Here is a 23,190-nt window from a genome sequence, read left to right on the forward strand (position 1 = left end):
AGCTGCCGCACCAGTGTCATCTGGAGAGATCTGCAAAGTGCTGGAGCACCTTGGTGCAGCCCAGCTTTCTGTGCTTCCCTTTTGGGAAGGCTCCGAGGTGGCACCGGTGCCAGAGAGCTTTTGTGCAGCTGGCTCAGCCCTGCGCCGGGGTTAAAACGAGCAGCTGCTGCCTGCGCTTCCTGGGCACGGGCTGAGGCTTCGCCAGTTTCAAACCTCTCTGGCCACCGGTAGCTGCAGAGAAGAGGGGCTTGATCTGGAGTTGAGCTTACTGGGGAGAATGGGTCCTGGTGGGTCCAGCAACACCACCAGACACCGCAGTGGTCCCATGTGTGTGCTCGCTGGGAGGGAAAGGGCCACCCCATGGGCTGAGCTTGGCTGCTGCCCCTTGGAGAAACAGTATAATGGGAATGACAAAGGATTTGGACCAGGGAGAAGAATTCATGTTAGTGCCTGAATAGAGTTTTTAGCCTCTTCAAATTCTTCTCTTTCTTTGAAGTGTGAATCCCAGATGCTGCAGAAGTATTTTTCCAGACGTGGCTATGCTGTCTTGCTGTGTGTTTTCCACCAAATTGCTGAATTACTGTTTTCCTTCTGGCCCTCTTTTTCTTTTTTTTTTTTCTCCCCCCTTTTCATAGCTTTATCTTTGTGTCTGGATGTTTTACATGGCTAAAGCCCATTCCTGTCTAGCATACCAATCTGAGCACTCCCACATGAGAGCATCCCCTCTGAGCTATCGCATAGGACAGGAATGCTGCCTTTTTTTTTTTTTTCCTGGAAACTCGTAAACATGAACTTCCTGTTGACACTGAGCTGTAAATCTCCAAATAGCCTCTGCTTCCGACAGAAAATGAAGGTAATCAAATTTCAGGTCCTCCTTCGCTGTGCCTGGCCCTCCTTGGGCTGCATCCAGCACCCCAGAGGCAGTGGAAGCACAGAGGAACAGGAGGGAACCTGCTGGGAGCTCTGCATCTTTGGAAAGGAGTCTTTCCCTTTGTTCCCCTTTTCTTTAGACACCCAAATTCAGATGCAATCCTGATAGAAGCCAGGTGCAGAATCTCAAAGCTCTAGTGACTCTTAAATGGTGCTTCATTGCTTGTTTTCTCCTCTGTTTCTCCCTGCCTCTCCCACCACAGAACTAATCTTCTGGTTTGGGGAGTTCCTCCATCCAGCACAGGCACTTTTGGATAACAAGCTGGCCAAATTCAGGCATCTGTTAGAAAATTTTGCATGCCACCAGCCATATCACTTCATCTTGCTGTTATTTCTGGTGGGACACAGAACCCATGGTAGCCCTTGGTGAAGTGTTAAGTATAGCGTTGGTTCTTCTGCGTTTCATGCAGTGACAGCTTCTCAGCCTTGTCCTGTGTGGAGCTGGGAGCCCGAGTCAGGGGCTAGGGGTTCCCAGCAGCAGCTGATTGCTCTCTGTGACTTTTAACACTATTGCAATGTGAAGCTGCAGCTGGCAAGCTGTATGCTTCACCTTCCTTCTCCTGATGCCAAACACGGCCACAGCTTGCTGGGAAAGAGTTGAGAGTGCATGGGGAACAGCTGCCTAGTTTTGGAGGCTGTTCCATGCTTTGTTTCTGGGTAGGCAGCAGGCACACCTGGGCAGGTGGTGGAGCTTGGTGTGGGTGCTGTGGGTTTGGAATGGTTGGGGGTGACCACAATGATCTTCAGGCTGTTGGGGATGCTGGAGCTTCGTTGTGCTGTCTGGGAAGGTCAACATGGTGGAAACAAGGAGAAATAAGGTGGGGAAAAAAAGACATCGAAAGCATGGTAGTGGAAAGGGGAAAAGGATTGGGAATTACAGAATTGTTTTGGTTGGAAAGGATCTTGAAGATCACCAAGTCCAACCATCAACCTAACGCCACCATGGCCACACTTTTCCTGAACATCTCCAGGGATGGGGAGCTCCCTGTCCAGCCTGGCCACTCTTGGAGGAAAGAATTTTTTTCCTAATCTCCAACCTAACCCTCCCCTGGCACAACTTCAGGCCATTTCTTCTCCTGTCACCTGACACAAAGGGAGAAAAGACCAAGCCCCACCTCACTGCAACCTTCTTTCGGGGAGCTGCAAGGAGCAATATATAGAAAGGAAGGAGGAGCGGTTGCAGGGGACACGGAAGGAGGCAGAGCAACAGGCAGGATGGAAGGAAGATCGGGATGGAGGCTGAGCTCCCTTAATAAGCATGCCATTAATGAATCCCTTCTCGGGCAGCAGCGCCGGGGCGGGGCTGACCCCCGGCCGCGCCGCTGCCGCCCTGGCTGCGGGTGCAGGCGCGGGGGGAGCCCCTGGCGGGCCGTGAGGGGAGCCTCTGTGAGGGGAGCCCCCGGCGGGCCGTGAGGGGAGCCTCTGTGAGGGGAGCCTCTGTGAGGGGAGCCTCTGTGAGGGGAGCCCCCGGCGGGCCGTGAGGGGAGCCTCTGTGAGGGGAGCCCCTGGCGGGCTGTGAGGGGAGCCCCCGGCGGGCTGTGAGGGGAGCCTCTGTGAGGGGAGCCCCTGGCGGGCCGTGAGGGGAGCCTCTGTGAGGGGAGCCTCTGTGAGGGGAGCCCCCGGCGGGCCGTGAGGGGAGCCTCTGTGAGGGGAGCCTCTGTGAGGGGAGCCTCTGTGAGGGGAGCCCCTGGCGGGCTGTGAGGGGAGCCTCTGTGAGGGGAGCCCCCGGCGGGCCGTGAGGGGAGCCTCCGGCGGGCCTGCGCCTGGGTGGGCCCTGCTGGGCCTTCCCCGAGCTAATAGCTCCCAGCAGTGCTACTACAGCAGACTCGCTGGAGCCGCCAGCGGGACTGGAATGCCGGCCCCGGCGCAGAGGCTCTGCTGGCTTCGCGCAGCTCTCCTGGATGGCTTTGGGCTTTTTTCCTTCCTTTCCTCTGTTTCTTTTTGTTTTGGTTTTCTTTTTTTCCCCCTCCTCTCTTTGGCCTGGCCTCCTCTCTCCAAACTCAGCCTTTGTGAAAGCCAAAGGGCCAGCTGACAGGGGGAGAGGCTGAGCTTGCTAGAGAGAAGGACTGAGAAAGACTGAGGGAGCTGGGGGTGCTCAGCCTGGAGGAGACTCAGGGGTGACTTTACTGCTCTCTACAACTCCCTGAAGGGAGGTTGTAGCCAGGTGGGGGTTGGTCTCTTCTCCCAGGCAGCCAGCACCAGAACAAGAGGACACAGTCTCAAGCTGCGCCAGGGGAGGTTCAGGTTGGATATTAGGAAGAAGTTCTACACAGAGAGAGTGATTGCCCATTGGAATGTGCTGCCTGAGGAGGTGGTGGAGTCACCATCACTGGAGGTGTTCAGGAGGAGACTTCACAGGGTGCTTGGTGCCATGGGTTAGCTGTTTAGGTGGGTTGGATTGGTTGATGGGTTGGACTCAATGATCTTGAAGGTCTCTTCCAACCTGGTTTGGTTTATTCTAAACAAAGTTTATTCTAAATAAATAAAGAAACGGTTGCAAACAAAAAATTCCACCACCCCCCACCCCCCCGGCCCCAAATCCACTCACAGGATGTTGGAGGGTGGAAAGGACCTCCAGAGATCATCCAGTATCACAGTATCACAGTATAACTTAGGTTGGAAAGGACCTCAAGGATCATCAAGTCCAACCTATCAACACAGACCCCATGACTAGACCATGGCACCAAGTGCCACATCCAATCTCCTCTTGAACACCTCCAGGGATGGGGACTCCACCACCTCCCTGGGCAGCACATCCCAATGACGAACGACTCGCTCGGTGAAGAACTTTCTCCTCACCTCGAGTCTAAACCTCCCCTGGCGCAGTTTGAGACTGTGTCTGTTCTGGTGCTGGGTGCATGCCTGGGAGAAGAGACCAATCCCTTCCTGGCCACAACCACCTTTCAGGTAGTTGTAGAGGGCAATGAAGTCACCCCTGAGCCTCCTCTTCTCCAGGCTAAGCAACCCCAGCTCCCTCAGCCTCTCCTCACAGGGCTGTGCTCAAGGCCTCTCCCCAGCCTTGTTGCCCTTCTCTGGACACCTTCAAGTCTCTCAATGCCCTTCTTAAACTGAGGAGCCCAGAACTGGACACAGGACTCAAGGTGTGGCCTAACCAAAGCAGAGTCCAGGGGCACAATGACTTCCCTGCTCCTGCTGGCCACACTATTCCTAATGCAGGCCAGGATGCCATTGGCCACCTGGGCACACTGCTGGCTCATGTTCAGGTGGCTGTCAATCAGCACCCCCAGGTTCCTCTCTGTTTGGCAGCTCTCAGCCACTCTGACCCCAGCCTGTAGCTCTGCCTGGGGTTGTTGTGGCCAAAGTGCAGCCCCTGGCACTTGGACTTGTTGAATGCCATCCTGTTGGACTCTGCCCATCTGTCCAGTCGGTCGAGGTCCCTCTGCAGAGCCTTTCTACCCTCTAACTGACTAACATCTGGCCCTAACTTGGTGTCATCTGCAAACTTGCTGATGCCTGACTCGACCCCCTCATCCAGATCATCAGTAAAGATGTTAAAGATCACAGGGCCCAGCACTGATCCCTGGGGGACACCACTGGTGCCTGGCTGCCAGCTGGCTGTGGCACCATTCACTACCACTCTCCGGGCTCAGCCCTCCAGCCAGTTCCTAACCCAGCACACAGTGTAGTGGTCCAAGCCACGAGCTGACAGCTTAGCCCGTAGTTTGCTGTGGGGGACGGTGTCAAAGGCCTTGCTGAAGTCCAGCCCCAACCTCACTTTCAGAACAGGATCACCCAGGGTAGTCTGCACAGGAATGCATCCAGGTGGGGCTGGGAAGTCTCCAGAGAAGGAGAGACTCCACAAGCAACCTGTTCAACCTGCCCCAGGGCTCTCCAGCACCCTCACTGTAAGGAAGTTTCTCCTTCTGTGTTCAACTTCGTAGCCATTGTTCCTTGTCTTATTACTGCACACTGCCAAAAAGAGCTCAGCCCCCCCCATTTGACACCCACCCCTCAGATATTGATAGGCATTAATCAAATCCCTCTCAGCCTTGTCTCCTCCAGACTAAACAGCCCCAGGGCTCTCAGTCTCTGTTCACAGGAGAGATGCTCCTTGTGCCTCTTCATGTGACTTGCCAGCAGGTCCCTGTCCATCTTGAATTGGACACAGTATTTCAGGTGTGATCTCACCAGGGGGAAAAGAACCTCCCTAGACCTGCTGGACACACTTTTTTTGATGTCCCCCAGGATACCATTGGCCCTCTTGGCCACAAGGGAACGCTCCCTCCCAAAAACCACTCACATAAACCTTTAAAGGCTAGTTCAGTGGTGGTGTTCAGTGAGGCTGGATGTGTGACATGGCTAAAAGTTATTCCTTCTAGCATAGCAATTTGAGCACCCTTTAGCAGAGGGAATCCTGTTGGGTGCTAAACCCGTGCAAAGCCAACAAACGGATGCTACTGGAAAGCCCTGCTTAAAATCCTGGACTGGTGGCTGCTTTGCTGGGCAGTGAGCAAACCAACTCAGACTTGTTAATGTTTTAGGGGTTTAAAAGTGTTTTAAAGAGAGGCTAGTGTTTGAATGTGAGATTTGGATATTTTAAAGTCAAGGTTATAAGGTTAGTGACAACTAGAGCACAGTTCTTTTGAGGAGCATCTGAGGGGAGACCTAATTGCTCTCCACAATTTCCTGCAAGGATCTTGGAGCCAGGTGGTAGTGGTGAGAAATCAATCTTTTCTCATGTGCAACAAGTGACAGGACAAGTTGCACCAGGGGAGGTTTAAGTTGGACATGAGGAACAATTTGTTCCCCAGAAGGGTTGTCAAGGCCTGGAACAGGCTGCCCAGGGCAGTGGTGGAGTCCTCATCCCTGGAGAGATTGAAAAGGTGTGTAGATGTTGCCCACAGGTTCACAGTTTAGTGGTGACCTGATAGTTCTGGTTTAATGGCTGGACTTGATGATCTGCGAGGTCTCTTCTAACCAGAATGATTCCCTGTTTCTGTGACTGCAAACAAATGGACAAGAGAGTAAACTTCCTTTGATGGCTGTTGGGTAGCAGGACATGGCTAGACAATGAGGTAGGGAGGTGTCACCTCCTCCAAAGGGTTGGCAAGGACCACATCCCCAGCAATATAGAATAGAATAAACCAGGTTGGAAGAGACCTTCAAGATCATCGTGTCCAATCTATCATCCAACACCACCTAATCAACTAACCCATGGCACCAAGCACCCCATCAAGTCTCCTCCTGAACAGCTCCAGGGATGGTGACTCCACCACCTCCTCAGGCAGCCCATTCCAATGGGCAATCACTCTCTCTGTGTAGAACTTCTTCCTAATGTCCAGCCTAAACCTCCTGTGGCACAGCTTGAGACTGTGTCCTCTTGTTCTGGTGCTGCTTGCCTGGGAGAAGAGACCAACCTCTGCCTGTCTACAGCCTCCCTTAAGGTAGTTGTAGAGAGCAAGAAGGTCTCCCCTGAGCCTCCTTTTCTCCAGGCTAAGCAACCCCAGCTCCCTCAGCCTCTCCTCACAGGGCTGTGTTCCAAACCCCTCATCAACTTCATTGCCCTTCTCTGGACACGCTCCAGCAAGTCAACCTCCTTCCTAAACTGTGGGGCCCAGAACTGGACACAGGACTCGAGGTGTGAGTCCCAGTCGCGGGGACTGGAGGGGAGGGAAACTCAAGATGAGGTAGGGAAAAAGGCTCCTGTTAAAAGAGCCCAAGGTAAAGAAGGAAAAGCCATTATCAGGCAAAAAGCCACAGCCAGCAGGAGGGAAGTCACTGGTGGAGGGAGGTGCAGGAAGCAAGCTGGGACGTAGTGACCTTGCTGTAGGGAAGGGGCTTGGGATCCAGCACGTGTATTTTATTGCTTGTGCTTTTGATTGGAAATGCTGTCCTGTCTGGGCTGAGTTCTGCTGATGAGCCCTGCTTTCATAAGTTTTGACATGTGCTTTCTTAATTGTCAGAGATCTTCCACAGAGGACGTAGTGGGGAGCACTGGGAGCCCAGAGCAGAGGGCCTGATCTGGGACACAGCTCTCAAAGCACATCATCTCAGCTGCAAAAGGGAGGGTTTCTGCTTCCAGAGCTTGTCTGTGCCATAAGCACATGCTGCAGGGCATGGCTCTGTAGGGACTCGGGCAGAAATGTCAGATGTAGGCAGGTTACTGTGTTTTCTTGAATCACAGAATGGTTTGGATTGGAAGGGACCCTCAAGATTGTGAGTTCCAACCCCCCTGCTGTGAGAAGGGACACCTCCACCTCCCACCAGCCCAGGTTGCTCAAGGCCCCATCCAGCCTGGCCTTGAACACATCTGGGGAGGAGGCATCCACAACCTCCCTGGGCAACCTGTGCCCAGTGCCTCCCCACCCTCACTCTAAAGAATTTCTTTCTAATCTCCAGTCTAAATCTGCCTCTTCCAGCTCAAAGTCATTGCCCCACATCCTATCACTATGAGCCCTTGTTAAAAGTCCCTCCCCAGCACTCCTGTAGCTCCCTTTCAGGTACTGCAAGGCTGCTCTAAGGTCTCCCTGCAGCCTTCTCCAGGCTGAGCAGCCCCAACTCTCTCGGCCTGAAGTAGCAGGGAGGTGGCTGAGTCTGCTGCAGTGGGAGCTGCATCAGCACAGCTTCAAAGCAGAGATGCTTCTGATGCCCACCTCAGCTGCTGAGCAGTTAAAGAGTCCCTCACTGAGCTCACTGGAGGGGCATGGATGGATGTGTTTTTAACAGATCTCTCTAATCAAACAGCCCTGGTATTGATCTGGAAAATATTGTCAAGCTGTTGGACCAGACTTAATCCTCTGCAGGCTGGGTTTTCCTCTCTCCAAAAAAAGGGATTACTCATTCTTTCCAGATTCCTGGCCTTGGTTTAAATACCCATGACAGCTACAGAGGCTTGGATTTCTGATCAGAGCAAGGGTGCTGGGTTTAGGAATCCAGTGTGTTAGTTTGGTAGGGAATTCTTGGGTAAGATGTCAGTTCCTGGGTGTTTTTCCTTTACTGTGTGCTCCTAGAGCCAGGAATAAGGGAGATTTCATTTAGGTGTCCCCCTCCCCAGCCCTAAATCAGTGGCCAGAAAGAAAAGTTTCAGTAAGTTCTTTAGGCTGTGCTTAAGTCCTTGTTGATTCTTTGCTCCCACTGGTTGGTTATGCTGTCTGTTGTCGTTGTGGATGTAAACTCTGCCAGCTCACTCAGGGCCAGCTTCTAACATGATTCCCCCTCCCCCCCCCCCCCACCCGCCCCCCTCGGGCAGCATTGGAATGGCACAAAACCCAAGCACTGCTCAGTTCACTCCTGAAGGAGGCAATATGATTAGATTTACTTGACAAATTAAGCTTGTTAACATAATCTGCCATGTGCTAATTTAAATAGTAGCTGCATTGAAAAGAGGATGTTTGTTAGAGGTGATAAATTAGCTAGGAATGGGGAGGATTAATTCCATGGTTGGGGGGTGGGGTAGGGGTGCTGCATGCCCCTCTGCTGAGTTTGAGCTGAGACAGCCAGCCTCCCCCTGTAACCCTACCAGTGTCCCTTCTTGGCTCCTCTGACTTGTAAGTAAGGCACAAAGAAGGCAATAAAACATTGGGCTTTTCCTGCCAGACCTGAGCCTGGAGGAGGAGGATCCCAATTGGTTTCCACCAGATTCCAGTTAGCACAGATTTATGGTTTCCACTTAGGCTGATAAATGGCTTTGGCTGCCTCGGTGCCTTTGGGTGTGCTTTTCTGTGCCATGGAAAGTGGTCAGCTTCAAAAGGCAAAGGCTTTCCAGGGTTGCCCACAATATGAGGGAAGCTTCCTCCTGAGGTATGAACACAGCAGGCAAAAAAAGAAGCAAGCTGTGCCATGGCATGAAGTCTGGGTGGAAGAGAAAAGAAAGCAGAAGCAGTTTGGGTCTCTTGTGCTCGCTGTGGCCATGGGCTGTGATAGGCATAAAAATTCCACTGGAAAAATGCTTCAGCTTTCCTTGCTTTCCTCAGAAACCACACTTAGCAGCAGATATCAATAGCTCCCAGTGTTCAAACTTGGTTTGCATCGTTCTTTCCATGGAACATTCCCAGGAGAAGAAAGCAAAAGCAGATTAACGTGGAGAGCAGGGGAAAGCGGCTTCCCCCTGCTGCCTGCAGCCCTCCTGACTTCTGTTGTGCTGCTGGATGTCTGGGTCACAAATTCTGGCTTAGTGCTGCTCTGAGGAGCAGAGTAGCCTCGTGGTTACACAGAGGTGCTGCTTGAGCTCAGGAGGTGACGTATCTTGGTGCCTTCTAGTAGCATGTTGTCTCTGCTTCCCCCTGCCCTGTTTGCAGTGGCGATGGCTGAGCAGACATGGTGTGTGGGGTGCTTCCTCCTGGCATGCATTATTGGGAGCTGCTGCATTGGTGCTGCTGGAGAGACTGGTTGGCAGCAGCATGCTCCCCTGCAGCTCCACAGACCTGCCTCTGCCTGTGGTGAGCTTGGGGATGGCTCATGGTTTGAGTAAGCTTAGACACGTGGGTCATGTTGAAGACATAATCCACAAGCCTTTTTAAGGACACCTTGCAGTGGCTCCTACTTGTAGTGAGCAGGTATCCTCACCTTCAATTTTTTAAGCCTTGAGAGCCCCAAACCACGTGTGCAGCTGCCTTACTCCTTGCCTGAGCTGTGAGGTCTGGCATATTCCTATTCCTCCAGCCAGAACTGTGGGCAGCATCCCTGAGGATGTTGGGGTTTGGTAGAAGTTTGTCTGTGGATACCATGGCAAAAAGTGTCCACAGGTAACCCCCTGCATTTTCACAAAGGTTTATGCAGTCAGAATCCTTGGAGTGACTTGAGCTGGTGGTGTTTCAAACTACTTGAGGCTGTAGGGAAAAAAGATTTCTTTGGCTGTGGGTTGACAAATGGAAGTGAAAAGCCCAGTTGTTATGTTTGGGGACAGCTTTTGTTTGTGTGAAGTGAAATGTTCACAAGCTGTTGAGGTCCTTAAGTTAAACTGCAATTAAAAAAAGGAGGTGAGGGAACATCTAGTGCTGGTTACCTAGTTCAGACAACCTCAGGCTGTGCTCTGTACCTTCTAAGAGGGCTTTCTGTGGTGCCTTTGACCCAGAGACCTGGCGTCTCCCAGGCTGCATCTCCAATACCTCCTTTTGCTCAGACCAAGGTCAGCTTTTGAATTCACTGGCTGATTGCAGGCTGCTTTGGTGATGTTAGGACAGGGATGGGCAGGGAGCATCCCTCAGCCTTGTACCATCTCCCCTGGGGGCAAAGCTGCAACATGAGCTTCTTTCATGTGAGACATCAGAGAATTCACATGAGAGCCACCACTGTTGGCATGACGCTGGCTGGGGAGGGTTCCTGTGGGGACCTCCCAGTGTGAGGTGCCAGGGAGGCACAAGTTCCTGGGAAAATAATTGATCTGTTCTGGTGCTCCTGAAGCTGCTTGGGTTTTGTGTCCCTTCATTGTCTGTTGTGTCATTTAGAGCTGATTTTTCCATCTCATCTCATGAAATATTGAAAGCTTCAAGTATTTTGTACAGCCTTCATCAGAAGAGTCAGGAGCCCTAGGGACGTGAACTTTCTGAAATGAAATGTTTTAGAATCATAGAATCATTCAGAGCATCAAGTCCAACTGTCAATCCACCACCACCATGGCCATTAAACCATGTCCCAAAGTGCCATTTCTGCACCCTTTTTGAACACCTCCAGGGATGGTGACTCCACTTCTCTGGGCAGCCTGTTGCAGTGCCTGACTGTGGCACCTTTAGTGATGTGCTTTGCCAGCAGCCCTACCAAGAGGAGTCTGGGGTGCAGAGAGAAGGGGTGCTGGGAGGTGCTGGGGCCCCTCAATTTAAGAAGGACATTGAGACACTTGAAGGTGTCCAGAGAAGGGCAACAAGGCTGGGGAGGGGTCTGGGGCACAGCCCTGTGAGGAGAGGCTGAGGGAGCTGGGGTTGCTTAGCCTGGAGAAGAGGAGGCTGAGGGGAGACCTTCTTGCTCTCTACAACTCCTTGGAGGGAGGTTGTAGCCAGGTGGGGGTTGGTCTCTTCTCCCAGGCAACCAGCACCAGAACAAGAGGACACAGTCTCAAGCTGTGCCAGGGGAGGTTTAGGCTGGAGGTGAGGAGGAAGTTCTTCCCATCAAGAGAGACTGGCCATTGGGATGTGCTGCCCAGGGAGGTGGTGGAGTCCCCATCCCTGGAGGTATTCAAGAGAGGCCTGGATGTGGCACTTGGAGCCATGGTTTAGCTGTCAGGAGGTGTTGGGTGACAGGTTGGACTTGATGATCCTTGAGGTCTTTTACAACCTTTTTGATTCTATGATCTGCCAGCAGTCTCTGTCCCTTCCCAATCCACTTGACTGACTGAGCAGCAGTTTGTAGAGTGCTCCAGGTATCTGTGTGCTGATCCTTGGTTATGAGATGCTTCTTTTGAACTGAAGTATGTGAAATTACTGCTCCTAGTTGAGGTTTGGAGCTGTGAATCCCTGTCCCCTCTGTCTGCAGCCAGGTTGTCCTTCCTGGAGGGATTGTGCTCAGCCAGTCAAGGGCTGCAGCAGCTTCAGATGCTCCCACAATAGCTCAGAGTCACCTAACCCCAGTAACTGTCCTGAATCCAGCCTGTGCTGGGGTGGCCTGTCCTCAGTGGGAGCAGATCCTGGAGAAGCCCATGTCTTCATGCACACATGCCATGCCTTCTCACCCAGGGTTTTTTAATACTTCCTTTAAAGCACTTTCCCCTCTCCCTTTACAGCCTTTTTCCCTCCCAAAGGGAAGCAGAGCTACCTTAGACTAATTAGGAGTGAGAGGCAAAGAGGCTGGGGGTGAAGGGGTTAGGTGGGATGCTGGGGGCAGTTACTTTCAGGAGGTTTATGGATATGGCTTGGCAGTTAGCAGTAGCCTACTGAAGGACTGGAAATGTCATAAAAAAGAAACATTTTGCTGTCTGTGAGCGAGTAACTATCCCACCAGGCTCATACCAGCTGAGGAGAATGCAGCTCCTGTGATTTCTGGGCTTTAAAAGTCCCCAGCATCCCTCAGCTTGGGCAGTTTGCTGTCCTGGCATGCTATGAGGGTCTGTGATCCTCAAAAATAGTAGCTGGAGGCAGAGCTGGTGCTGCCTGCAAAGGTTTGGGAGGGATTTTGTTGAGCCCTGAAGCCTCTCAGCTCAGAGAAGCATGGACTAGATTTGGGGAACCCTCCTGAAATCTTAAAACGTGCCTGTGCTTGGTCTGTGAGCAAAATGCAAGCACTGCTTCTCTGCCTGGGCTGGGAGGAGGCTGGTGTGGAGGAGCATGGTTTGGGCAGCAACTGGAGGGGTGGTGGCCCCTCCTCTGGGCCAGGTCTGCAGGCAGGGACGCCTGTCTGGTGGGGGGAAGGCTGTGTGTAAATCCGTGTCTCCCCAGCACCCGGCTGGCCATGAATGGTGCTGGGCTGATGAGATTAGTCAGGGGCCTCCAGTTAATATCTGTTGTTCGCACTGCGTCGGGGAGCAGCCATTCAGAGCTGCCAAGAGCTTTGTAGGTGGCAGAGCTACCATGGCTGGGTGTTAAGGGAGGCAAAAAAAAAAACGGTCAAAGGCAAGTTGTGTCCAGTGGGTTTCTGTTCTGAGCCTCCCTGGTGGAGTTTTTACTCCCGGTATAAAACATTTGGGGAGGGTTACATTTTCCTTTAACACTTCCTCTTCCATCCCGGGAATATGTTCCACATTTAATTGCTCTTCCTTTGAATTTTCCAGCCCTTGGTTCGGTACCCTTGCGACATCAGTATCTTGTTATCTTGTTGTTGCCTCTAATTGCTAACACATGCCAGCTTTCCAGCGCCGCGAACGCCGGGGCTAGGGCTTTACAGGGAAGATTTACGTGCGTGGGGAAGGAAACCTTCCGAAAATGAATTCTCTGCTTTGCCCAACAGCTCCGCTGGATTGCAAAACCGCGGGCTGAGCCTCGGCTCCGGGCTGAGCCTCGGCTGCGCGCTGAGCCTCGGCTCCGGGCTGCGCCTCGGCTCCGGGCTGCGAGGGCAGAGCCCGCTAGGGGAGGCTCATTTTGGAGAAGCACACGCACAGACACACACACCCCCTCCCCGCTTCCCTCTCGCCCTTATTGCCGGCCATAAACAAATTCTGTGTATTTAACAAGTTAATGTCAGGCGGGCGGCGAGGAGCTGGTAGGTGTGTGCTTGGTGACATCAGCTGGCGAGCAGCCTGGCAGCAGCGCGACGCAGGCAGGGAGCCCAGGGTGTGTGTGTGTGTGTGTGTGTCTGTTTGCCTCTGAGCTGGGTATTCTGGCAAGGTGGAGAGCTGGTCTGTTTGGCAGGACCTTCCCATCTGGGATCCATCTGTGTTTCCCTGGAATCGGACAGGCGGCTCCAGGCAGTGAGGAATCGCAGATGTGCGGGACCTGACACATGTCCAGCTAATGAAAGGAGAAGGCAGGCTGGGCTCCGGCTGCGCTCCAGCATCGCCAGCCCAGGAGGAGGAAGAGTGCTTTTATTTATATTTCAAAGCAACTAGGTGTATTCAACAGCAGCTGGATCCCTGCAACCTCGCTGCTTAGGGTAAGCCCTGCATGCTTCTATTTTCACCCCGGAGCTGGGCAGGGCACAGCGATTCTGAGGGCGGTGGGAGATGCTCGGGGGCTGGGGGATGTGGAGCCGCTGCACCGCCAAGAAGGTCTGAGGAGCGACGTGGGTTTTGCTGGCAGTGTTGGGAGAGCCTCAACCTTGAGCACGGGTTAGAGAGAGAGGGTGGGAGCAGCCAGCCTGCCTCTGCTCGACTGCAGTGGCTCTGCTGGTGAAAACTTCCCTAGAGGAGCCGGCTGCATGTGTACGTTCTGCAGCTGAAAAAACACCCGAGTCTCCGGGAGGAGAGCTGCCTCGGAGCCCTCTCTGTGTTGCTATGGAATGGTTGATTATTTCTCTTCTGATTTTTATTCCACCACCCACCCCCCCCTCCCCGAGAGCAGGAGGCTGGGATTCAGCATTTTCTGGGGAAATGGGAAGGCAGGAAGGGGTTAGTGTGTTTTAGCAGACTGTGGTTTCCCCTGTGCTTAGCCTTGCTCTCGTTTCTGCATGCTGCTGTTGAAGCCAGGGGGGTTAAATCTGCAGAGGTGGTTGTCTTCCCTCGGCTCCCACATTTCCTTAATTTTCCCTGTGTTTTCAGTGCTTCCCTGCATTGTGGCAGAGGCTGCTCCCTTTTTGTCTTTGCGCTCCTCCAGCAGCAGCTGATGCTACCAGCATCTAAATCTCTTGGATCAATGTTGTGACCCAGGAACAGACCTCCCTGCCCTATGTATTTTCACCGTCGGGCTTATGTCTTTCCTTTTATTCCATTGTAATCCCGCATGTGGATTTTAAACCTGTACCGCTCCTCTCTTCCCCCACCTCCCCCTCGTTTTTCTGGAAAGGCTCAGCAGTTGAAATTGCTTTCTCCAGCCCCCTGGAGTTATAAAGCTGCTGCCCCAGGTCTGTGCTCTGCAAAATATCACCGGCTGGTGCTCCCCTTGCAGCGCCCAGCGCTGCGCAGTGGAGCCCACAGCCCTTTTTGTGTGCTGCCCAGCCACGGGAGATGCACCAAAAGCAGCACTCAAAGTTTGGGTTGCTAGAGCGTGGCCGTGGATTGCTTGCTGGGGAAAAAAGAGAGAGGGTTGTTTGTGAGGCTGGCTGGTGCAGAATGGGTCCTTCTGGGAAGCAATGCTGTTGCTTTGTCCCGGGTTAGTTCCGAGCATGCCCAATGACCCCGGGAGAGTGCGGTGCAGCCTGGCCAGGCTCCTTGGCATGGGCTGCAGCTCTGTGCTCACCCAGTTTGGCCTCTGCCTGTGCCACCCTAAGGTTTTCCTTCTCTTGCAGCATGCAGCCAGTTTGGTATAGGCTTTAAAAATGCATCTATTGTAAGTCTGCTTGTCCAGACACACAAACACCTCCTCTGTGTCCCTTGCTGTCAGAGGAGCGCATGGTGCCTAATGCTCTGCGACCTCACTGTCCAAAGTTCAACAGCACAAAGGAGGAGTGAAACCCCAGACATCTCCAGCAAAGCTGTGCAGAGTGTGACAGGATCTGAAGAGAGAGCCATGCTCCTGCTCCGGAAAGCTTCCCAAATCTGCGAGAAGCAGCGTGTTGGAGCAGCTGCTGCTGCAGGCTCTTTGCAGCTTGGGCTCTGATGAAGCAAGCTGAAGTTTTTGCCGGCATCGGGGCGGCACGATTTGGCCATTAAACAACTCGTTGCCTGGTGTCTTGCTCAAGACCTGCAGGAAACATTTTTGTGTCTTTTTTCCTTCTTGGGTTCCTTGATGTTTGGAAAGGATTTGGGGTGCCTGACAAGCTGTGTGCTTAGGGGGGAGAGAGGTGGTTGTATTTGAGGGAAGGGGGGGGCTTGAAACTTGATATCCAAGTTGGATGTGTGTTCAAAAACAAGAGTGACGTTTCAGGACGTGGTTTAATGGCCATTGTGGTGTTATGTTGATGGTTGGACTTGATGATCTTAGAGGGCTTTCCCCACTGAAACAGTTGTATGGTTCTATGTGCTACCTCATTTCTACACAATTATTATAAGACTTGGTTTTGGCAGCATCATCTGCTGGATGATGGGATCTTCTCTATTCTGGTGTTTCACCTGATTGTTTGAAACTAACTAAGCTTCACTTACATGACTCTGGATCCTTCCCAGCCAGGTGCCCCTACCCCAGCACACCTACCAGTTAAAGATAATCATAGAATCAATAAGGTTGGAAAAGACCTCAAAAGATCATCAAGTCCAACAATGCACAACTAAGAGACCCCAATGTCAGAAACAAGGCAAAAGGGATGAAGCAAAGGCAGGGTGAGCAAACACTGCCAACAGGGAAGTGCAGCAAGGCCAGCAAAGGGTTTGAATGGGGTAAGGAATGAACAGAATTGCTAAAGGCAAGGAGAAGAAATCGTTAATCTGAGAAGTCTATTACCCAGGGAATGCCCCAAGGAAAAGAGCAGAAACTCCATTTAATAGTGAAAAGGCCAAACCAGTGCTGCCAGGTCGGGATCTGCTCTGCCCGGGGACTGGAGCGCGGCCCCTGCTTACTTCCAAGATGCTGCTGGTTTTGCAAGTCTCATCTGCTGCTTTCTGCAGAGGCTTGTTTAAACCTGCTGCAGCCAAAAGCAAAAGCAGCTTTTCTCATGTGAACTGTGGGTCAGGCACTTGGGGTGTTCTTTTTCTTCTGTTTTATTCCTCCTAGTCTTGCAGGCCCAGTGTCCCTAAGTCCCTTCCTTCTGAACACCGCCCTGCCTGTTGGATCGAGTGGGAGCCCCAAATGATTGCCCTGCTGCTTCACAGGGCTCTGTCATGCCTCACTCACAGTGGATTTTGGCTTGCAGAGGTTATCATTGAGGGACAGCAGGAAGGAGGGAAAGAGCACGGTTTGACCTCAGGAGCCGAGTTTCAAGGCAAGCAGCTCTTTCTGTCCCCAGCCTGACCCACAAAGGCAGTCCCCAGCAGCAGGCTTGTGCAGGAGGCAGCCCTCTCCCACGGCCGTGCGCTGGGACGGGCGAGCCAGGTGGCCTCTTGTTTTTTCCATCTCTGTTTTTTTATGGGTTTGGACAAAAAACAAGATTTGTTTGACGTGTGTGTGCAATGTTTATAGTATAGCTGGAGAGCTGAAGGAGGAAGTCATTTGAGGACTTGGGCATATGTAGCAGATTTAAGGCGACGCTGGCTAGTTCTTAAATCTGAACAGGAGGTGGTGGGGATCTGTTGCCTGTTGGGGTTTTTTCCCACAATAAGAGCTGCCTTGTCTGTACTTATTTGGGGCTAGATTGGGAGCTTGCCTTCATCCCAGCATCTAGTGACTCTTTCCATATCTCATTGCTCATTAGAAGCTAGGTATGAAATGTGTTCTGACAGACACTCCAGAGCGGTCCCCGAGGGCAGCATCACAGCAGGTCTCTGGGATCCTGTTCAACTTTGAGTCGTGTGCTGGGGACTGTCTCAGCTCGAGGGACAGCTGGAAAACCCTTTGTGTAGAGCAAGTGCAGGAGCTGGGAAGAGCTGGCAAGTGGTGATCCCGCAGCTGAAGCAGAGCACCTAGAGGCATGGGTTCAGTGCCTGGGTCTACAAGCAATTTTCTTGGGGAAGACCTTGACCTAAGTGGTGCTTTGTGTTGTCGGCAGCTCGCCTCCAGAAGGACAATAGCGATTTCAGAGGCTTCAGAGCACTTTAAAGTGTAACTGTCGTGCCTTTTATTGGGCTGGGCAGTGGCATTTTCAGAAGCCAAGCTTAAGGCTTTAGAACAATGTGTATTGAATTTCCTTGGTGTGCTCAGGGCTGCAGGACTCTGCCTTTGGTGTCTGCAGCAGGACGTGTGCTATGGATGGAGGATGTAGCCGGAAGATCATTTAGAAGAACCAGGACCCTTGCAGATCTGCTGCCTGGTTACTTGCCAGTCCTAGGGAAGCTACAATGAGAAGGGTTTGGACTTGTGGTGAAGGGTCAGTTTGGACCTTGTGAGGAAGGGTCAGTTTGGACTTGTGGGGAAGGGTCTGGAGAACAGGGCTGAGAGAACTGGGATTGCTTAGTCTGGAGAAGAGGAACCTGAGGGGAAGCCTCATTGCTCTCTACAGCTCCCTGAAAGGAGGTTGCAGTGAGGTGGAGGTTGTTCTCTTCTCCCTAGTATCAGGTGATAGAGAGGCAATGGCCTGAAATTGTGCCAGGGGAGGGTTAGGTTGGAGATTAGGAGTTATTTTTTTTGCTGCAAGAGTAGTCAGGCATTGGCACAGGCTGCCCAGGGAGGTGGTGGAGCCCCCACCCCTGGAGGTGTAAATGCAAAGTGTGGCCATGGCACTTTGGAACATGGTTTAATGGCCTTGCTGGTGATGGGTTGGTGAATGGACTCTGTGAGCTTAGAGAACTCTCCCAACCGAAACCATTCTATGATTTTTCATTCCAGCACCACAACATGACAAACCTGCCAGTGGGGTGCTGTGTAACCACCCCTTTCCAGGGCATCTCACCAAAACCACCCAAGAAAGCCCAGATAACCCTCGCTGAGCCCACCCCAAAGCAGGGCGGGAGGGGGCCGAGGAGGAGCACGCCGCCGCCCCGAAACAGCTCCGACCTGTTGCTCCGTGGCAAGCTGTGCCGGGTTTAGACGCCTGGCCGTGCTGGGGGGCGCATGGGGAGCGGGTGGCCGTGCAGGGAACAGATGTGGCAGGCGCTGGGGCCGGCTCTGTGCCGCTGCTCCCGGCGCCAGGTGCAGCCATTGTTCCGCCTGGGCCCCATTCAGCCGCCCTCGGCTGCCGCTCCGCGCCCGCTCCCGCATTGTTCCTCCAGGAAATTAGCATCAAAAACCCATCCCAAACCCCCACCTCCCTCAACTGCAGGTGACTGTTATTGGCCCCAGCTGCCACCCTTGTGCCTGATTACTTCCATATGGGCTTGTGGCAAGGAGTAGGATCCACTTAGTTTAGTTCTCTCTTTTAGATATATGTTTTTACATTCCCCCCCAATTTTTTATCTCCCCCCCCCCTTATTTTTTTTTTGTGTGTCCCCCGCTAATTTTGGTTCCTTTTTTTTTTCCCATTCACCCCACACAGACACTTCAGCACTTGAAGCAACAAACCCCTGAAATCTATTAACACCCCCCTTTCCCCCAATGGGCTCCAGTTGCTGTTACAACTGGGATGAAGATTTTACAAGCAAAGCTAATGACCCCTCTCCCTGCTTGCTTCCTTCCTTTAGCCCCCACCCCATAAATGTAAAATAACCAGAGGGCACTCCGTGCTAAATGAAAGCTTTGCAGTGTCCTGAGAGGCGGGTTGCTTGCTGGCAGGAAGAAGTCTGCTGGGCTTTAGATGTTGGGTTGTTTGGGGTGGGGTTTTTTAACTGCTGTGTGGCACACCTAGTAAAGCGACACACAGATCCCAGTCTGGCTCTGGGGAGGAAAGGCCAAAAATGAAACCAGTTGGTTGTTAATTTGTGAGTGTAGACAGCAGTTGAGAGGAGCAAAGAGGAGCAGTGCTCCAGGTGAGATGACAGAATTCCAGCAACCATGTGGGTTTTCTCCTGCCATGATTGATCTGCAGGGCAGCAGGCTGCATGAAACTCCAAAGCGCCCAGAATCCTTCTGGACTTCCCACTGGCAAAGCGGCAGGAAGCAGCCTAGGTTTGACAGGAGACAGGGAGGGATGGCTTCTGCTGCTGCCTGACCTAGAACAAGGGCAGTGGGCACAAACTTAGGCTACAGGAGGTTTCAGTTCACTGTAAGGGAAAGCTGCTTTGCTTGAGGGTGCTGGAGCACTGGAAGAGGCTACCCGAAGAAGCTCTGAAGCCTCCTCTGGAGACTTTCAAAAACCCACCTGGATGTGTTCCTGTGCAGGCTGATCTGGGTGACCCTGCTTTAGCAGGTGAACCTGATTTGGAACCCCTACCACCCTGTGGTTCTGGGACCTGCAAATGAACCTCTTCTGGAGAGGCACAGAGCATCTCCAGTGAGGAGTACAGGTGGGTCGTGCCTTCTGACAAGGGGACCAGCCCGCACAGCCCTGACCTGCTTCATGCCAGCCGGAGTGCAGGAGAGTGGCATCTCATCTCCACGCTGGAGGCATCTGGCACAGCTCTCCTCTATGCCTCTGTCCAAACAGCTTGGGTGATAAAGCCCTGTCCAAGTCTGGACATCGGTCAGTTGGAGTATGAACCTCTGTGGGGAAATGCTGGGGCACGCTGGGCCTCCCAAGAGGAGTTTGGTTATGCTGCAGTGTTGCAGCTGATGAGGTTTATGCTGGTGGCTCCTGACAGAGCAGCTTGCTCCTGGAAGGTGGTCCTCAAAGCACCATGACTGAGGTGTTGCATACTACTGCCTGGTCGTGAGCTGGCTTAAAGATGAAAGCTCATCAAAGCTCCATGAGCCTCAGCTGTTCTGGCTGGTGAGGATGTTTTGTGGACAATCAGTAGGGTTTGTGTCTTTGCATCTTGGTGGTGTCCCAGCAGACACTTCCATGGGATCTGTCTTGTTCCCTGCTGGTGATCCACTGGGCAGCTCACACTGAGACCTGGCAGGGTGCTCTGGTGGTGCTGCAGTCTGCTCTTGCCCCAAAGCTGATTAGAAAGCTGGAGCACCTCCCCTGTGGGCACAGACCGAGGGAGCTGGGGTTGTTCAGCCTGGAGAAGAGGCCTTGGACAACCTGATCTAATGGAAGGTGTCCCTGCCTATGGCAGGGTGGGGTGGAACTGGATGATCTTTAAGGTCCCTTCCACCCTATCCCATTCTATGAATCTATGCAAACCTCTATCTAGAAAAGGTCCTAGAGGTGCTCCTTTCTCCTCAGGGCAAGATATGTTCAGAATGAAGAATGACTTTGGGCAGAGTGTCCCTCTTGCTGGGCTGGAATTAGATGCTGCAGTGAGCCTGCTCAGATGCAGAAATCTTTTGAGAGCTGCTGGTCCTTGGCTGGCTGAGCTCAAGATGACAAATGCAAGTGTGTTTGTCCTGGGACTCTGTGGCTTAGCATTGTTTCTTTGGCGTCCGTCAGGTTGACCTCCACCTTGAGGTTCGTCCTGCCTTGATGTGTGGGACCTGCCAATGTAGTTTGTGGAAGGGTTAAAAATAAGTCCTGCTTGGTAGCTGAGCAGATGGCTTTAGCTGAAGTACTCAGGTTGTTTGCTGCACCTCCCCCTTTCCTGACACAGACCTGTCCTGCCTTGGCTGCCCGGTGTGGACCACCCAGATCCTCCTGAGAAGCAGCCATGCAGGTGCAGCGGTGCAGCTTGTGGACTCCTAGGAGAAAATCAACCCCTCTGTGGTGCTGTGGGGAGAAGCTCCAGCTAAATTAGGTCAGCAGGGTGGATGAAGCAGCAGGACAACCCTACTGGAGCACCTTGAGTGATTTTCCTCATACTTCTTTTAAAGCCTTCAAAGTCAAACCTCAAACTTCGGGGGTTTCTTCTCCCTAATTAAATTAGCAGGCCAGATGGTGTTTACTGTTGAGTGCCTGCAGTATGGAAGGAGCTACCTCCTGCATCACTTTCTTGTTTCAGAAGAAGCTGCTTTACCTGATGGCACTGTTCTGAAATGTTCTTTTCAGCAGCAGGTGCCAGGGGTGATTTCAGCCACCTTTGCTGCTCTTGGTGTCACCTTCTGATCCTGGGAATGAGCTTCCCCAGTTTCTGTAGCTGCTTTTGTCTTCTCCCAGTTTTGCAGTGCTACATTGGTGTGTAGCAGGAGCTTGTGCAGGGGGAGTTCTTAGAAACATAGAATCATAGAATGGGCTGGGTTGGAAGGGACCTTCAAGATCATTCAGTTCCGACCCCCTGCCATGGGCAGGGACACCCTTCCACTAGCCCAGGTTGCTCAAGGTCTCATCCAACCTCACCTTGAGCACCTCCAGGGAGGGGACATCCACAGCCTCCCTGGGCAACCTGTGCCAGTGTCTCACCATCCTCACTCTAAAGGATTTCTTTCTCATCTCCAGCCCAAATCTACCCTGCTCTAGTTTAAAACCATTGCCCCTTTTTCTGTCACCACAGGCCCTTGTCAAAAGTCCCTCCCCAGCTCTCCTCTAGTCCCTTCAGGTACTAGAAGACTGCACTAAGGTCTGTCTGGAGCCTCCTCCAGGCCAAGCAACCCAAACTCCCTAAGCCATAGGGGGGGTTCTCCAGTCCTCTGATCACCTTTGTGCCTCCTCTGGACTCTCTCCATATCCTTCTTGTGTTGGGGCCACCAGAACTGGACCCAGATCAAACTTCCTCACATGCAGTGACTTCTGTTCTTGGAGCTGAGGAGCACAGGAAACAACCCAAGGTGCCTGGGGTTGTTTTTGGGTGGTGACAATGCTCTTTGTAAGAGGTGTGACTAATTTATTGTTGAGGGTTAACACAACCACCTCAGGAATGTGCAGCAATGGAAGTCTTGGAGAGTTTTGTTCTTTATCAGGGGGCTGTTTCCCAAACCAGAAGCTGTTTTGCTTGTGCTGCTTTTATCTGTGTGACCTGCCCTAGGTGTGCCCCTCCTTTGGCAGGGGGGGTTGGACTCAATGACCTCTACCTCCCTTCCAACCCCTCCCATTCTGTGCTCCTTAGGTGAAATGTGGAGAAGGAAATGAAGACTTGGAGGAAGAAACCCATTGGTTCATTACCAGGCCCTGGTGTTTAGGTGGATGGGAAAGCAGGGTGAGAATCTTGAAACCTATAGGAGAAATGAAGGAATGAAAAGGCAGGTTGGAAGAGACCTTTGAGAGCATCAAGTCCAACCTATCACCCAACACCATCTAATCAACTAAACCATGGCTGCTCACCTTTTCAGCTGCTCTAACTCATTTAGCAGGGTTTTGGGCAAGCACATTTCCTGTGGACTTTGCTGTGAGCTCACCCTGCATCTCTCCAGTGGTGTAGATGAACCTGTATGCTTCATGATGCAGCCTTTTCAATAGGGGCTTGATGGTAAAAGAGAGAAGGCTTCAGGGAGACCTAATAGTGGCCTGCTAGTACCTGCAGGGGCTACAAGAAGGCTGGAGAGGGGCTATTTCCAAAGGCCTGCAGTGATAGGACAAGGGGCAAGGGTTTGAAATTAGAGCAGAGCAGATTTATATTGGATGTAAGGAACAAGTTCTGCAGCAGGAGGGTGCTGGAACACTGCAACAGGTTGCTCAGGGACGTAGTTGAAGCCCCAGCCCTGGAGATACTCAGGATGAGGCTGGACAGGGCTCTGGGCAGCCTGATCTAGTGGAGGATGTCCCTGCTGACTGCAGGAGTGTCGGACTAGGTGAGCTTTGGAGGTCACTTCCAACCCATCCTGTGATTTGATAACCACTCATCTTAAACCAGGCTCGGCTCACTGTGGGGTATCTGAGCTCCCAGCAAGAGCTGTTTGCGGCTGAGGAGGCCCTGCCACATTAGCATATTGCCTGCACCGTCTGCTGAGGGTGTTTCTGTGCAGAGAAGCCTCTCTAAAGATAGCATCGTGAAGTTCTGTGTTGTCAAGCAGGGACACTTGATCTAAAAAACAACATTTGATACACAGACAAGGTTTGCACAGTGCCATCTGGATTCTGAGGGAGGAGCGAGCTTGGCTCTGCTTTGCATACGCTCGCCAGGGCGCAGAAGCCTGGGCAGGCAGATTAATTCTTCAGGATCACCTGAGCAGAACCACCCCTGGTGATACAGGACACCACTGTAATCCCACACCACTGGGCAGTGTCTGCTGCCACCACTTCTTAGGCTGCTGTAGGTTGGTGGTGACGTGCAAGGGGAATTCAGGTGAAATTCTCTGGGGTCAGTAATGCTGTGACCTACTGTCACACATGGTGCAAGGCAGGGGCTGGAAATCACAGAATTCTTTGGGTTGGAAAAGCCCTCTAAGATCATCCAGTCCAACCATC

General features: G+C 52.5%; 1 protein-coding gene across 3 annotated transcripts in view; it reads left to right on the top strand.

The window, feature by feature from the left end:
• CBFA2T2 (CBFA2/RUNX1 partner transcriptional co-repressor 2) overlaps positions 1 to 23,190 on the top strand; it is an 85,656-nt gene that overhangs the window by 17,785 nt on the left and 44,681 nt on the right. Inside the window, exon 1 of one of the 3 annotated variants that reach the window (XM_068149746.1) lies at positions 13,035 to 13,407. The exons of the other annotated variants lie outside the window; for them this stretch is intronic. The gene's annotated coding sequence lies outside the window, so the exon portion shown is untranslated. Of the gene's footprint in view, positions 1 to 13,034; positions 13,408 to 23,190 lie in introns of those variants that run through there. 3 annotated transcript variants of the gene reach the window in all.

This window comes from Melanerpes formicivorus, unplaced genomic scaffold (genome assembly GCF_026170545.1).
Source record: "Melanerpes formicivorus ecotype bairdi unplaced genomic scaffold, bMelFor1.0.p_v2 SCAF_19, whole genome shotgun sequence".
NCBI classification, from domain to species: domain Eukaryota; kingdom Metazoa; phylum Chordata; class Aves; order Piciformes; family Picidae; genus Melanerpes; species Melanerpes formicivorus.